This window comes from Heloderma suspectum, chromosome 1 (assembly GCF_057233095.1).
Source record: "Heloderma suspectum isolate Gila_16-S chromosome 1, 16-S_ref, whole genome shotgun sequence".
Taxonomy (NCBI): Eukaryota; Metazoa; Chordata; class Lepidosauria; order Squamata; family Helodermatidae; genus Heloderma; species Heloderma suspectum.
This window is the reverse complement of record NC_139458.1, coordinates 369574121-369587995: the sequence shown is the minus strand read 5'-3', so window position 1 is coordinate 369587995 and position 13875 is coordinate 369574121. Positions and strand designations below refer to the sequence as shown.

The 13875-nt window shown below is 44.8% G+C and overlaps 1 protein-coding gene across 4 annotated transcripts in view; it reads right to left on the bottom strand.

Moving 5' to 3' along the window:
- Positions 1-13875, bottom strand: part of CHRM3 (cholinergic receptor muscarinic 3) — a 476802-nt gene that overhangs the window by 213915 nt on the left and 249012 nt on the right. For all 4 annotated transcript variants that reach the window (XM_084832236.1, XM_084832244.1, XM_084832260.1 and 1 more), the window contains one exon: positions 2181-2280. The gene's annotated coding sequence lies outside the window, so the exon portion shown is untranslated. The remainder of the gene's footprint in view (positions 1-2180; positions 2281-13875) is intronic.

The window sequence follows — 13875 nt, the reverse complement described above, 5'->3', positions numbered from 1 at the left end:
ATTCAGTTTGTTGTATTTCTTCCCCTGCAATTTGAGGATTGCAAATATGTGGAGTCAGAAAAAAAAACTAATCATTGCTAACAAGAAGAGGTTAAATCAGAAACTGTCACCTTCACTTCGATTGTAGCAAAACAGCATAAAAATATTTTTTGACACTGATGTGTAGGGGGAGGCATTTGCCTATCTAACCGGGGTGGCAGGGAGAGAAAAGGGAGGGTTTAAGAAAAAACTATACACATTTTCTTAATTAACAGGGGTATGTGTACACATCTGTCCATGTACCTTAATAGATATGAGGGCTTGAGAACACAGACAATGACTTTACTACTAAAACCAGAACGGAAAAATAATCCAAATGGTGTGGCAGATAGATGTTCAACTTTTAGCTGTAGCCTAAAACAGCAGTAATTTAGGGATGCCAGCTGTGCTTCTCAATGCAAGCTTCTGTGGCCTAGTTCCAGTATGTGGAAGCAGGGGGTAAAGCCTCATTCCAAGAGTCGTTTGAGCAGCTTAGTACTGGTGTCGAAAGCACAAGGTTTAGCTCATGTGCCGACAAAATGTGTTTCATGTGTGGTTTTGCTCTAATGCTTTTGTTAATTTATTTCCAGTTACTGGAATTTCAAAACAGTATGCTCAACAAGATTTTTTCCAGTGTTCTCATACTCTGTAAGAGCAATTTAAGGGCACATTAAAAATAAAGAACGGCATTTTCTCCAAGTTGCATGGGTGCACTTAGATCCTTGACTGTTCTGTGTTTTTGTTATTATACTTGTCCCATATGGTGATGTCAGTGGTGTTAGAACAGAAGTCTCCACGAAGCAATCAATCAACCAACCAATACAGATGTACTGAGATGAATATCAGTACAGATTATTCATAAGATTTCAACCCTTTCTTCATCTGTATTATTCTGGAATAGCCTTTAATTATGTCAAAGGCATTAGGTACACACACATGATGGTTCCAGACAGACGGCTCCTGACACTACCAAGCAAAAGACACTGTGTAGCTATTCCATCTTTTCCTCCTTAAGGATATTTTGGTGGAAAGAAAAAAGACAGAAGAAGTGAAAGAAAACACAGGATGGTTAGAAGTAGAGGATGATGACTGGAAAATTCTGTGAATGATACAGGTCAATTGCACAGTAAAAGACTCATCCGAAAGCACCCTCACCTGATCACTTTGGCTTATTTCCAAAACTACCCCCTTTTTTCCTAATAAAGTACTGTATAGAACCTCTGCTTTCACCAGAAGGGTAGGACAGACATGCTTATTTTTTCACATGGTAAACTATGTACTGATCATTCAGACACTGGCCATAATCAGGGCCTGAAAATACTTGTGTCACCACATGGGGGCACATTTAGCCACAAGAAGAATTATGGAATTTGAATTTCCTGTCACTTTTGGCTGAAAAGCTCTATTTGCTTAGCAGCACTGTGAAGTTTCAGAGCCTTGATCATTCTTCTAAACCTCTCAGTGGCTTTTGTTACCATTGACTTTTGGATGCTTCAGGACTGCTTGGGCTCTGGACAGAGAGTAAAGGGAACCATGTTGCAGTGGCTCTGTTCCTACTTTGCAGAGTGGTTTCAGAAGGTACTGAGAGAATACAAACAAAACACACACACCTGACTTGGAATTGGGCTTGGTAAATTACAAAGGATGTCAGATGACATGGGAAAAATTATATAACATTGTTCAAGACAACAGGGATGGAGACAGCCTTCCCTCACTGTTGCTGCCTTCTACTTCACAGCAGGTGAGTGAGCAAGAAGGAAGTGTTCTATAATTTTGCTTACAATCTAAGCTGGAGAAGAACTCTTTGGACATAATAATCACCTCAAATTGGAGACAAGTATTATGACTCACCAAGGTTCATATTCCAAACCAGGGAATTACACAGTTCAGTGACATCACTATAGGAGACAGCTGATCTTCCCCATGGGAACTTTCCTGCAGGGTCCCAAAGGGATCTCGTCTCCCTTGCTTTCTGACATTGACATGAAACAGCTGGATGAGGCTGTCTGAGAGTTTAGAGCTCATGGAGTTTGAGGTTTGCAGTATGTTGAGTCAGTTTTATTTTGCCTTCTCTTCTGCAACAGGGAATCCTGAGCAGAAGCACACCACTATATTTTGTTGCAGGGCCCCACTTGTGCATACATAAAACTTGGTGTACTTACATGGTCCAGTTGGTAACATCAAAGGGAGTTGCATCAGGTACTACAAATTCTGTGAGCCCTCCCGTTTGGACATAAAGCTGGAATTGTATTTGCATGAAGGCTGAAAACAAAAAGGAAATGATGAATATATGCAACATACAATTGGGGCTGAGAAAATCTAAAGAGAAATGGTCAGTCCCCAACTCTCTTTAGATTTCAAGTCACATATAAAGTAATAGCAATTTATTAGGACTCAGTACAACACCACAACTAACTCTAACATGACTGTGTGAAGAAACTGACTTTTTTGTGAGGTAAAATCTTAACTGTTATGTTTTGTTTCAATGTGGTTAGAGTGTTGGGCTGGGATTTGGAAGATCTGGGCCATGAAGCTCACTGGGTGACTTTGGGCTTGTCACTGACTGTCAGCCTAACTTACCTCCAGTTGTGAGGATAAAATCGGGAGTAGAGGACCATGTAATCCACTTTGGGTTCCTTGCAAGAGGAAAAAAGGTGGGATATAAATGTAATAATAAATAAATAATAATGAAAGTATGCAATAGTTTTTGAAAAACTAAGTGTCAGGCAGACACCTCTGTGTCACACTGGATTTAAAAACAAACAAACATCTACACCTCCACATAACTTGGAGGGCTGAAGAACTGAAGAGGTTAATAGTAAAAGAGAAAATGTATGTGTTTTATTTGAGGTTGAGGAGAGATACATTGTAACTATTGTATACTGATGGAATGGCAGTTACTGTTACCACTGAGAGGGGAATGAGGCATGTTTCTGTTGTTATATATAGGAAGGTAGGATCAAAATTGATACCATATGATGGGAGAATAACTGAATGTACTAAAGATGTTCAAATGTGGTTAAATACAGAGGTATTCAAACCCACACTTTTAAGAGCTAGGCACTCAAAGCCCTGGACCTAGTTGGATGAATCTCACCATTTTAGTTTTATTCATATTTGATTTAAAACAAAAAACAACCCCCCCCCCACAAAGACATTCCATCTTAAACATGAAGAAATTTGCACATTTTAAAACAAAACTGGCAGAAACAATGCACTGAGTTAATGAGAAGCAACAGAAGGGATACCAACTGGCTGCCACCTTCCATTTCTTATGTGTGTTTAAAAGAAAATAAGAAGAAGTGTAATCATTTCCACATATATTAGACGATATTGCTGGCACAGATTTTCCATAGCCCCAACCTTTTCACAGAAGTATGACTACTTTAATCACACAGATGTGCCCAGCACATTGGCTGGCTTGCTGCTTCATTCTCATGTCTCTGGCCAAGCAATCAACGGTTCTTAACACTGTAGCTATGTGGGGCAGACAGCAAAGTTATCACTGAATTTATGGGACAACAATCTTCCACAGGAGATTTACTGATGGATATTGACAAAATGAAATAATAACCACCAGCTCCTCCTCTCTTGTGGTAGAAAATGGTCAAATCTCTTTACATTACATTGCTAATTTCCATCATACTAGCCTTGAATGATAAAACAAGGCTATCATTCTTCCTGTGAGTTAAGGAAACATCATCTCTCTTCTTGATTGAATGCAACTACTTTCTAATTGTACATTACAAGTCAAACATATTATAAGTAGGGATGTTAGAGAATTCCGCCATGGATCCTGGGGGGCCGAATTCCAGTAAATTCAGCCCCCCAGAATCCATGGCGGAATGGAGCCCCCCGCCCCACCACCCCGCGAAAGACCCGCAAAATGGAGCCTACCTGACTGCGGCTCCGGCAGCAGCTCTGGCTGCAGCCGGGCTGCTGCGGCCGCAAATGGCATCCTGCATAGGGGACGGCATTTGCGTCCCTACGCTGGCCCGTGATAGGCTACGTATATATTTACGTAGCCTATCACAGCTAAAGCAGGGATGCAAATGGCGTCCCCTATGCCATTTGTGTTCCTGTTTTGGCCGTGATAGGCTATGTAAATATTTACGTAGCCTATCACGGCTAAAGCGGGAACACAAATGGCGTAGGGGATGCCATTTGCATCCCTGCTTTAGCCGTGATAGGCTACGTAAATATTTACGTAGCCTATCACGAGCTTGCGTAGGGACACAAATGGTGTCCCCTACGCAGGATGCCATTTGCGGCCGCAGCAGCCCAGCAGTGGCTGGAGGCGCTGCTGTGGGTTGGCCTGGCCGGTGGCTCTGTGGCCTGGCCACAGAGCGGAGCCGGCCAGGCAGGATTCGGGGGGGGGGAGGAACGGATCACCTCCCCCCACCTGTGGAACCTGGCGGAGCCCGGGTTTCGTACACCCCTAATTATAAGAAGCTTTTGTTTTGCAAGAGGAGAGAGAGAGAGAGAGAGAGAGAGAGAGCAAGCAGTAGAGTTAATATTAAATATAAGGAACAGGAATACATAATACATAATTATGTATTATGTATTAAATATAAGGAACAGGAATGCATAATTTGGAATTGATAAAACAGTGAATCAAAAAGGGATGCAAATAGCGCCCGCTACGCTATTTGCGTTCCCCTTTATTTTCGCCGTCATAGTGTATGTAAATATTTACATAGGCTAAAATGGAAAATCAAAAAGGGATGCAAATAGTGCCCACTACACTATTTGCGTTCCCCTTTATTTTCGCCGTCATAGTCTACGTAAATATTTACGTAGACTAAGACGGCCAAAAATAAGAAACGCAAATGGCAGTGGCTGTAGCCGCCGCCATTTGCGTATGCGGTTTTGTTTTGTTTTTTTTAAACCCAGCCATGATAGGCTATGTAAATCTTTACGTAGCCTATCACATCTTTTTTTTTAAAAAACCCAGCCATGATAGGCTACATAAACCTTTATGTAGCCTATCACGTCTTTTTTCTTTTTTTACAAGACTGCAAATGGCGGTGGCGGCAGCCGGTTGGAAGACCAGCTGCCGCCGCCGGAGCCACCGCCGCCCGGAAGATCCGCCCCAGGTAAGTCTCATCCCAGGGGGGATCCACAGGGGTGGCGGGGGGGTGGCAGGCCGTTCCGCCATGGAGTTTGGGGGGCCGAATGCACTGGCATTCGGCCTCACCGAGATCCATGGCGGAATTCTCTGACATCCCTAGTCCAGAGTCAGCCCCAGCCAGCGATACGGCACAGCAATGGCGGTCGTATCGTTGGTGCTCTGGAGCCGCCAGAGGGGAGGATCTGGCTGGGGAGGATTCTGCGGGGAGGTGGAGGTAAGGGATCCTTTCCTCCACGGATGCCAGAGGCTGGATTATATTGAATCCGGCCTCACTGGGGTTCGTGGCGGATTTCTCTGACATCCCTAGCAGAGATCAGGGGCATTAGCATGACTGCTCTGAACTATTTCAAGCACTGTTTGTTTATAGATATGTTTTGAAGTCATATTTTGCTTGTTTCAAAAGGTCAGTTTGGATAGCTTTGCCTGCTGAATTAGTTCTTAGTGGTTCATCTAACTCTGTTAAATTCCAACCTAAGAATGCACAGTCCTCTTCTCTAATTTTCTACCTCTTTTCTGTTTTCGTTACATCATCTGAAAGATCTTCTTTGAGAATATCTTCTCTAAATACTCTTTCCAGCTTTCTGCAATCTTTTCATCCAGATAATTCTGCCTCCTCCCCCAATTTCACAAACACTGAAATTCTCTATGATCAAGTTATCTTTTACTTTAATTGTATCAATCAGTTTCTCTATGTGCTTATATATTTCTGTTTCCTCATAACAGTCCATAGTTATTTATAGGGCTGTGCGCTGGCTCGGTACAAAGCCTGAATAATGAGGCAAAGCAGGCTGATTCGGAGGTGCCTCATCATGATATGAAGCGGATCAGACCAGCACCGAGGCAACCCGAGGCGAAGCTGCTCCTCCATGAAGCTCCTCATCCACCTCATATATTTGGAGCTCTCCTTATGCCTTCTGAGCAGCCTAGACAGGCTGTCTCCAAAATGTATCAACTTCTGAAAGATCACATGGAGGGGCAGGAGCAGGAGGAGGGAGAAGGAAGGTGAGAGGACATGGAGGTGCAAATGTATCAATTTGAGAGAGATATGGCCACTGGGAGAGGCGATGGAAGGGGAGAGGAGAGGGAGGAGGAGGAGCAGGGAGGGAGCTTTGCTGTGAGTCAGCCTCCATTTGCTCATTGTGAGAGAGGTGGTGTTTCTGGAGAGGAGAGGACTGTCAGAACATTATTTGGCCAGAGCAGTGGTCTCCAAAGTGGGGTGCACACACCTCGGGGGGGGGGTGCAAGGCGATCCATTGGGGTGTGCGAGCTGCCTGCTAATTGAGCAGCCTCCCACTGCCCTGACAAGCTGCCACTGTGTGCAATGATGGTGGTGGTGTCAGCAGCAGCACCAGCAGGATGCGACAGGAGCTGAGAGGGAAGCTCCATGGCATTTCCTCTCTGCTCCAGTCCTAGCCACTGAGGGCAACTGCCCCAGTCTCTGCCAAGCATAGCAGAGGAAGCCTTAACCCTTCCCACTCTCCTTTGGCAGAACAAAGCTGAAAAGAAAGCATTTACTATGGGGACTGGGTAAAACGAGGATTCTTAAAATCAAAAAGAGATCATCTCGATTTCATATGATTTTTAAAGGGGAGACCCACAAAACCACCATCCAGCACATCTGCCTCCATGATCTGAACCAGAAAAATCATGGATCCGCCACTTATGAGTGCAGCCGTGGCACAAAAATATGGATCCTTGGTGGGGATCCTGTTGGTTTCATATGATTTTTGCAGAGCAAATCCACGAAACCACCAACATATCACAGAGCACATCTGCCTCCACAGACTGAACCAGAAAAATCATGGATCTGCTACTCATGGGCACAGCCATGGTGCAAAAACCGGGAAAATGGCTCTCCCCATTTCCCGGAAGAAGACGGTTGCTGGCGTGTGTCCAGAGGGCCTAGGAGCTAGTGGAAACAGTGGTGGCGACCCACTCTCATTAGCAGGAGTTATCCTCCAACCGGGCACCCCCCCTCCTTCCAAGGAAGGGAGAGAGCGCAGTTGGAGGGTGACTCCTGCCTCCGCCACCTGACTCAAGCCTTCACGGGTTCCTCACAAGCAAAGAACCTGTAAAGGCTTGAGCAGAGGCAGAAATTGGCCTCCAACTGGGTGCCCTCCCCTCCTTCCAAGGAAGGGAGAGAGCGCAGTTGGAGGGTGATCCTGCCCTTGTGCCTGTTGGTGGTTGGTGGGCTGTGACAGGCAATGTTTTCCCCAGCAGCGTTTTCTCCAGCAGCAGCTTCCCTGATGGCACCAACCGCAGTGGCAGCTGCCATGGCGGCGGCACCCCCCTCCCACAGAACAAGGGTCCAGGTAAGGGCCTGGGCAGCATGTTGGGGGGATGAAGCAGGGTTTGGATGTCCAAATCCCACTTCTGCTTCATAGGCTGAGGCAGGTCGGGGGGGGGGGGCTCAAATTAGCCCAAGCTGAATTGGACCCACTTTGGAAGCCCCGAAGAGGCTTCTGAGTTGGATCAGGGGTCCATGCACAGTCCTAGTTATATATTTATATATATCTGAATTACTACTATGGTTGTGCTTCCAGTGTAACCATATGTGAAGATATGCTGTATTTTATTCTGTTGGTTTATATTTTGTGATGTTTATATTCTCTGAGTGACCTCTAAGTGAGAATATAATGTAACTGAGTAGGCCAAAAGTCTGGGTTTGCCAGTGTGTCTTAGGCATAAAACAGTAGTGGTTCCTTGCTTGTGGTTGCTATGGAAGGAAAGCTTCAAGCTGACAGTCTGAAAATGTGTTTTGGGACAAGCAGCATTGGTTTATACAGGTACCAGGTAGGTGGATAGTAAAGTACAATTTGGATTGGTCAATGGGGTCAACAAATTGGATTGGTACCTAGAAGGCCCATAAAGAACATGATTGGTCAGGAGTTCTGGCCACGATTTTACAGAAAAGGTCAGTTAGGGTGGAATCCTATGCACGTTTAGACAGAAAAAACTTGCACAACTCTTAGCATTCCCTAGCCAGCCATGCTGGCTGGGATTATGCCCTTAGACAGTTTAGGGTGCAATCCTATCGGGATAGGTGGCCGCCTCCGAGCTTGGAGGCAACTGCCTATCCAATGCAGGGAAGGAGCAGCGCAGAGGGGATCATCCCCTCCCTACTTCAGCCGCCCTGTATTTGCAGGTAGACAGCTGATTTTGGCTGTCTAGACACGGGAAGGCAAAGTGGAGGGGGGCATGCCAGCTGACATATAAGAAGTGTTGGAATGGCACTTCCGCCCTTCCTGCCCCAGCGTGCCCCCAGGAACGCCCCGTTTTTGCAGCTCCACACTCCTCTTCTGAGTGTGGGGCCACTCTGCGCTGCCTACAAGGCAGCACGGAAGGGGGTGGAGGTTGGTTCTCAGGCAACTGATCTCAGAGCACAGTCCAAGGTTGCTTCCCAGGAACCGACCTATTCCATGGCTAGGGGTGGACGAAAGTCCCTTACCTGTCCTCGAAGGTTGTTTGCGGTGGGGGGGGGCGCTTTGCTGCTCCCCCCGCAAAGTTCAGGCCGGGGGGGGAGGCTTCCCGCCTCGCCCCAGCCGAAATTCAGGCCGGGGGGGAGGCTTCCTGCCTCGCCCCGGCCAAAATTCAGGCCGGGGGGGAGGCTTCCCGCCTCGCCTGGCCGCGAACTCGAAAGTTAAAAAAAAAAACACACACCCCCTGATAGGCTACGTGACGATTAACGTAGCCTATCACGGCTAGATCTGCAAAGTCAGCCGTGATAGGCTACGTCAATCGTCACATAGCCTATCACGGGTGACTTAAAAAAAAAAAAGCGCGTACGCTAATGGCGGCCCCCATAGGGAGCCGCCATTCGCATTCCTTATTTGGTCGCTGTAGTCTACATAAAGATTTACGTAGACTACGGCAACCAAATAAGGAATGGGAATGGCGGCTCCCTATGGGGGCCGCCATTATCCGTACAGGCTTTTTTTTTTAAAGTCACCCGTGATAGGCTACGTGACGATTTACGTAGCCTATCATGGCTGACTTTGCAAATCTAGCCGTGATAGGCTACGTTAATCGTCACGTAGCCTATCAGGGGGCATTTCTTTGTTTTTTCTTTTATTAGAATGGCGGCGGCGGCAGCCGGTCGAAAGACCAGCTGCCACTCCCGCCCCGCACGAACACCCGACGAACCGCCGGCTGGACCCGCCGCCGGGAGGGACATTCAGCGAAGGTAAGTCCTGTCCCAGGGGGGGTGCGGGGAGCGGGAGGGGCAGAGGATTTCTCCCCGAAACTTGTTCGGGGGGTCGAACACGTTGGCGCTCGGCCCCCCGAAGTTTCGGGGAGAAATTCTCCGCCATCCCTACCCATGGCCATCTAGCCGCTGACTAGCGGCCATAGGATTTCACCCTTAGTGGACACTAAGGTCCACTAAGGTCCACAACACCATTTGGTGTTGTGCAGCTGGAAGAGAGCTGGTGGCTGAGAAGAGCAGAGTTCTGGGTAAGGATATATGAAAAATTCATTTCAGTTCAGCTTTGATCAGGATTTACCAGTTTGCACCTTCGAAGTCCATACATTTCCAAGCTTGCAATGTGATATATGGACACACAAAGTGTTCGACAACATGTGTACATTTGAAAAAATGCATACTTTTGAAAAATGCTCATAATTATGCTTTAATCAGTGGGAGAACAATGCATACATTTCAAAGATGCGGACAACTCATGCGTACATTTTGAAAAGTACACATGAAAATATGCACAGATTTTCATGTGGAAAGAAAAAAAACCCTTGCAATCTGATATGAAATCAAAAGCCCAATTGGAGCTTCAGCTAGTGAGTGTATAGAAATGTCATAAAGAACAACTATTTTTTGCACCTCACTTCATTCAATCCTAGAATATCAATATTTGTATGTTCATTCCCTGTTGATCTTTTTTCTAATCTCAAATATTTTAATGTCATAATGTTCCAAGTTGCAATTCAATGAAAAGGGTTAACATAACTGTGAGGAGCCTTGTCGCTTCCATGTCTAAACCCAGCTCTTCCAAAAAGCTGAAATCTTTCTATGTACAATAATTTTTGTAGGTCTTGGAATTTCTGATTTCCAGTGGCCTTCCATATTGCTGCTTTGCGATCTCATTGTCACTCCATACTAATTGATTTTAAGCAGATAAATTATATATATATAATTATATATATAATAGGAAAATACAGACAAATGCAAACAGCTCAGAATAATACACACATTATTAAACCATGCTTCAAAAATGCTAGAAAAATAATTTAAACCATGATTGGAATGAAAGTAAGTGAACAATTAATTGAAGGTCAATTTGTTACTCAGAACAATTTTGGTATTAAGAACAAAATACTTAAAGAGAAAGCCATTCTTGCAAGCCAAATATAGACAGAAGATTAGAAATTGGAAGAACACTTATGCTGACCTAGAAAAAGCCTTTGACAGCCTTGGCTGGAACAAATAGTTCACTATGCTGCAGAAGACAGGAATAGACGATGAGGACAGAATAATCATATATAATGTATACAAAACCCCAAAAGCTTATAATTACAGTAAATGATACTGAACAAAAAGTAAAAATGTGTAAAATAGTGTGCTCACTGTCCCCTGTACCATTTAACACTTATAGAGGATGCAGTTAATAACATAAACCACATAGCAGACTTGTACATTAAGTATATGGAAAGGAAATATATTAGCCTCACTTTGCTAATCATATAATGGTAACGGCAGGTATGGAAATAAAATTACAGAAGAACACAAGAGCAGCTGTGCTGGATCAGACCAAAGGCCTGCCTAGGACAGCATTCTGTTCCCACAGTGACTAACCAAATTCCTATGGAAAGCCCACACGCAGAGCATGCATGCAATAGTACACAGTGGAGTAGATCCAGACATGCCCCTTCATGAATAGGAGACTCTGCAGAGGGAAGTGGGATACAATGGAGGCTTCCTACTGTAGGGTGGGGCAGTTATTTTTGCGGATTCCACCCCCCTTCCCCCTACAGCCCCCAGTGCCATTTCCTATACTCTTTTGGTAGGTCTCCCAACTCTCTGGCGTAGATTTTTAGGGGGCATAGGAGGCTGTAGCAAGAAGAATTGGTGAAAACCACCAATTGCCGCCTTCCTGCTGTGCAAATCCACTTAGGGCAAATCTGGATCCAGCACACTGAGTTTGGTTTTTCAGAATTACAGTCTAAAAATAAATGAGAACAAATCATTACTGACAAGTAAGAAACTCACTGTTGCAGTGTGTGCATATGCGTGTGCACAATAATTTAAACAGCTGGGAAGGAAGAGGAAGTCCTACACATAGAACAGAGTGAAGACTGGCTGAAGACTGATCAACAAATTAAATCCATGAGAGAGGTTGGAATGCAAATAGCAAGAGCTTCCCTTTCTTGAAACACTGTCAGAATGTGTAATGACTGAAAGTCTGAACATCAGGCTTATACTGTATTCTTGGAGAACATTAGTCATTAGCCTGGGTCAGCGATTTGGATGGATGAGCGCTGTGCTGTCCAGTTGGGAGTACGCTAGGTCTGTAATAGGAAAACACAAATGGGACCTATAAGAAAATGTTGGTGTACACCTCACCTCCTAATAGAAGTGTTTCTGTTCGGACTTCCAGTTCCAATCCTCTCAGCATTCAACTATCTGAGTTCACTCTTGGCAGGAATAATGCCACATTCCCCAGTACTGAGAGCCAGCATCTGTAGCGGTTATCATGTTTAGGCCTAGGACTGGTGACACCCAGATTCAATCTCCACTTGGCTATGAAACACACTGGGTGATCTTGAGCCAGTAATTATATTTCAACCTGATCTACCTTAAATGGTTGTTGTGAGGATAATATGGGGTAGAACCATGTATGGCAACCTAAGCTCCTTTAGAGGAAAGGCATGATATACCTGTAATAAATAATACTTATTATCCCTTTACTCCAGCAAAGGAGATCGTTACCTTGTCGCGGTGCTGGAGCTTGAGCACCATGAGCTAAACCATGAAGGGACACCCAAGATGGGAAGGTCATGGCAGAGAGGTCAGACTAAATACGATCCCTCGGGAAGGAAACGGCAACCCACCCAAGTATTCTTGCCATGAAAACTAAATGGATCAGTACAACCAGAGATATCTCGGTATACCATCGGAAGATGGGACTCCCAGGTCGGAAGATGGTCAAAATGAAACTGGGGAGGAACAGAGGATAAGTTCAACTAGCCCGAGATGTGATGACGCAGCTAGCTCAAAGCCGAAAGGACGGCTAGCAGCCGATGGTGCTGGTGGTGAACGACGTATCCGATGTTCTAAAGATCAACACACCATAGGAACCTGGAATGTAAGATCTATGAGCCAGGGCAAATTGGACGTGGTTATTGGGGAGATGTCAAGATTAAATATAGACATTTTGGGTGTCAGCGAACTGAAATGGACTGTAATGGGCCACTTCACATCAGATGACCACCAGAGCTACTACTGTGGACAAGAGGACCACAGAAGAAATGGAGTAGCCTTCATAATGAATAATAAAGCAGCTAAAGCAGTGCTTGGATACAATCCAAAAAACGATAGAATTATCTCAATTAGAATTCAGGGTAAGCCATTTAACATCACAGTGATCCAAATATACGCCACAACCACAGATGCTGAAGAAGCAGAAGTAGATCAGTTCTAAGAGGATCTGCAGCACCTACTGGATAGTACGCCAAAAAGAGATGTTACTTTCATTACAGGGGACTAGAATGCTAAGGTGGATAGTCAAACGACACCTGGAATTACAGGCAAGCATGGTCTGGGAGAACAAAATGAAGCGGGACATAGGCTGATAGAATTTTGCCAAGACAACTCACTGTGCATGCAAAACACTCTCTTCCGACAACCTAAGAGAAGACTTTATACATGGACTTCTCCAGATGGTCAACACCGAAATCAGATTGACTACATCCTTTGTAGCCAAAGGTGGTGGACATCTATGCAGTCGGTAAAAACAAGACCTGGAGCTGATTGTAGTTCAGATCACGAACTTCTTATTGCACAATTTAGAATCAGACTAAAGACAATAGGGAAGACCCACAGAGCAGTTAGATATGAGCTCACTAATATTGCTAATGAATCTGCAGTGGAGGTGAAGAATAGATTTCAGGGACTAGATTTAGTAGATAGGGTCCCGGAAGAACTATGGACAGAAGTTCGCAACATTGTTCAGGAGGCGGCAACAAAAAACATCCCAAAGAAGAAGAAAACCAAGAAGGCAAGATGGCTGTCTGCTGAGACACTGGAAGCAGCCCAAGAAAGAAGGAAAGTAAAAGGTAACAATGAAAGGGGGAGATATGCCCAATTAAATGCAAAATTCCAGAGGTTAGCCAGAAGAGATAAGGAATTATTTTTAAACAAGCAATGCACAGAAGCGGAAGAAGATAATAGAATAGGAAGGACAAGAGACCTCTTCCAGAAAATTAGAAACATCGGAGGTAAATTCCAGGCAAAAATGGGTATAATCAAAAACAAAGATGGCAAGGACCTAACAGAAGCAGAGATCAAGAAAAGGTGGCAAAAATATACGGAAGATCTGTATAGGAAGGATAATAATATCAGGGATAGGTTTGATGGTGTGTTCAGTGAGCTAGAGCCAGACATCCTGAAGAGTGAGGTTGAATGGGCCTTAAGAAGCATTGCTAATAACAAGGCAGCAGGAGACGACGGTATCCCAGCTGAACTGTTTAAAATCTTGCAAGATGAAGCTGTCAAGGTG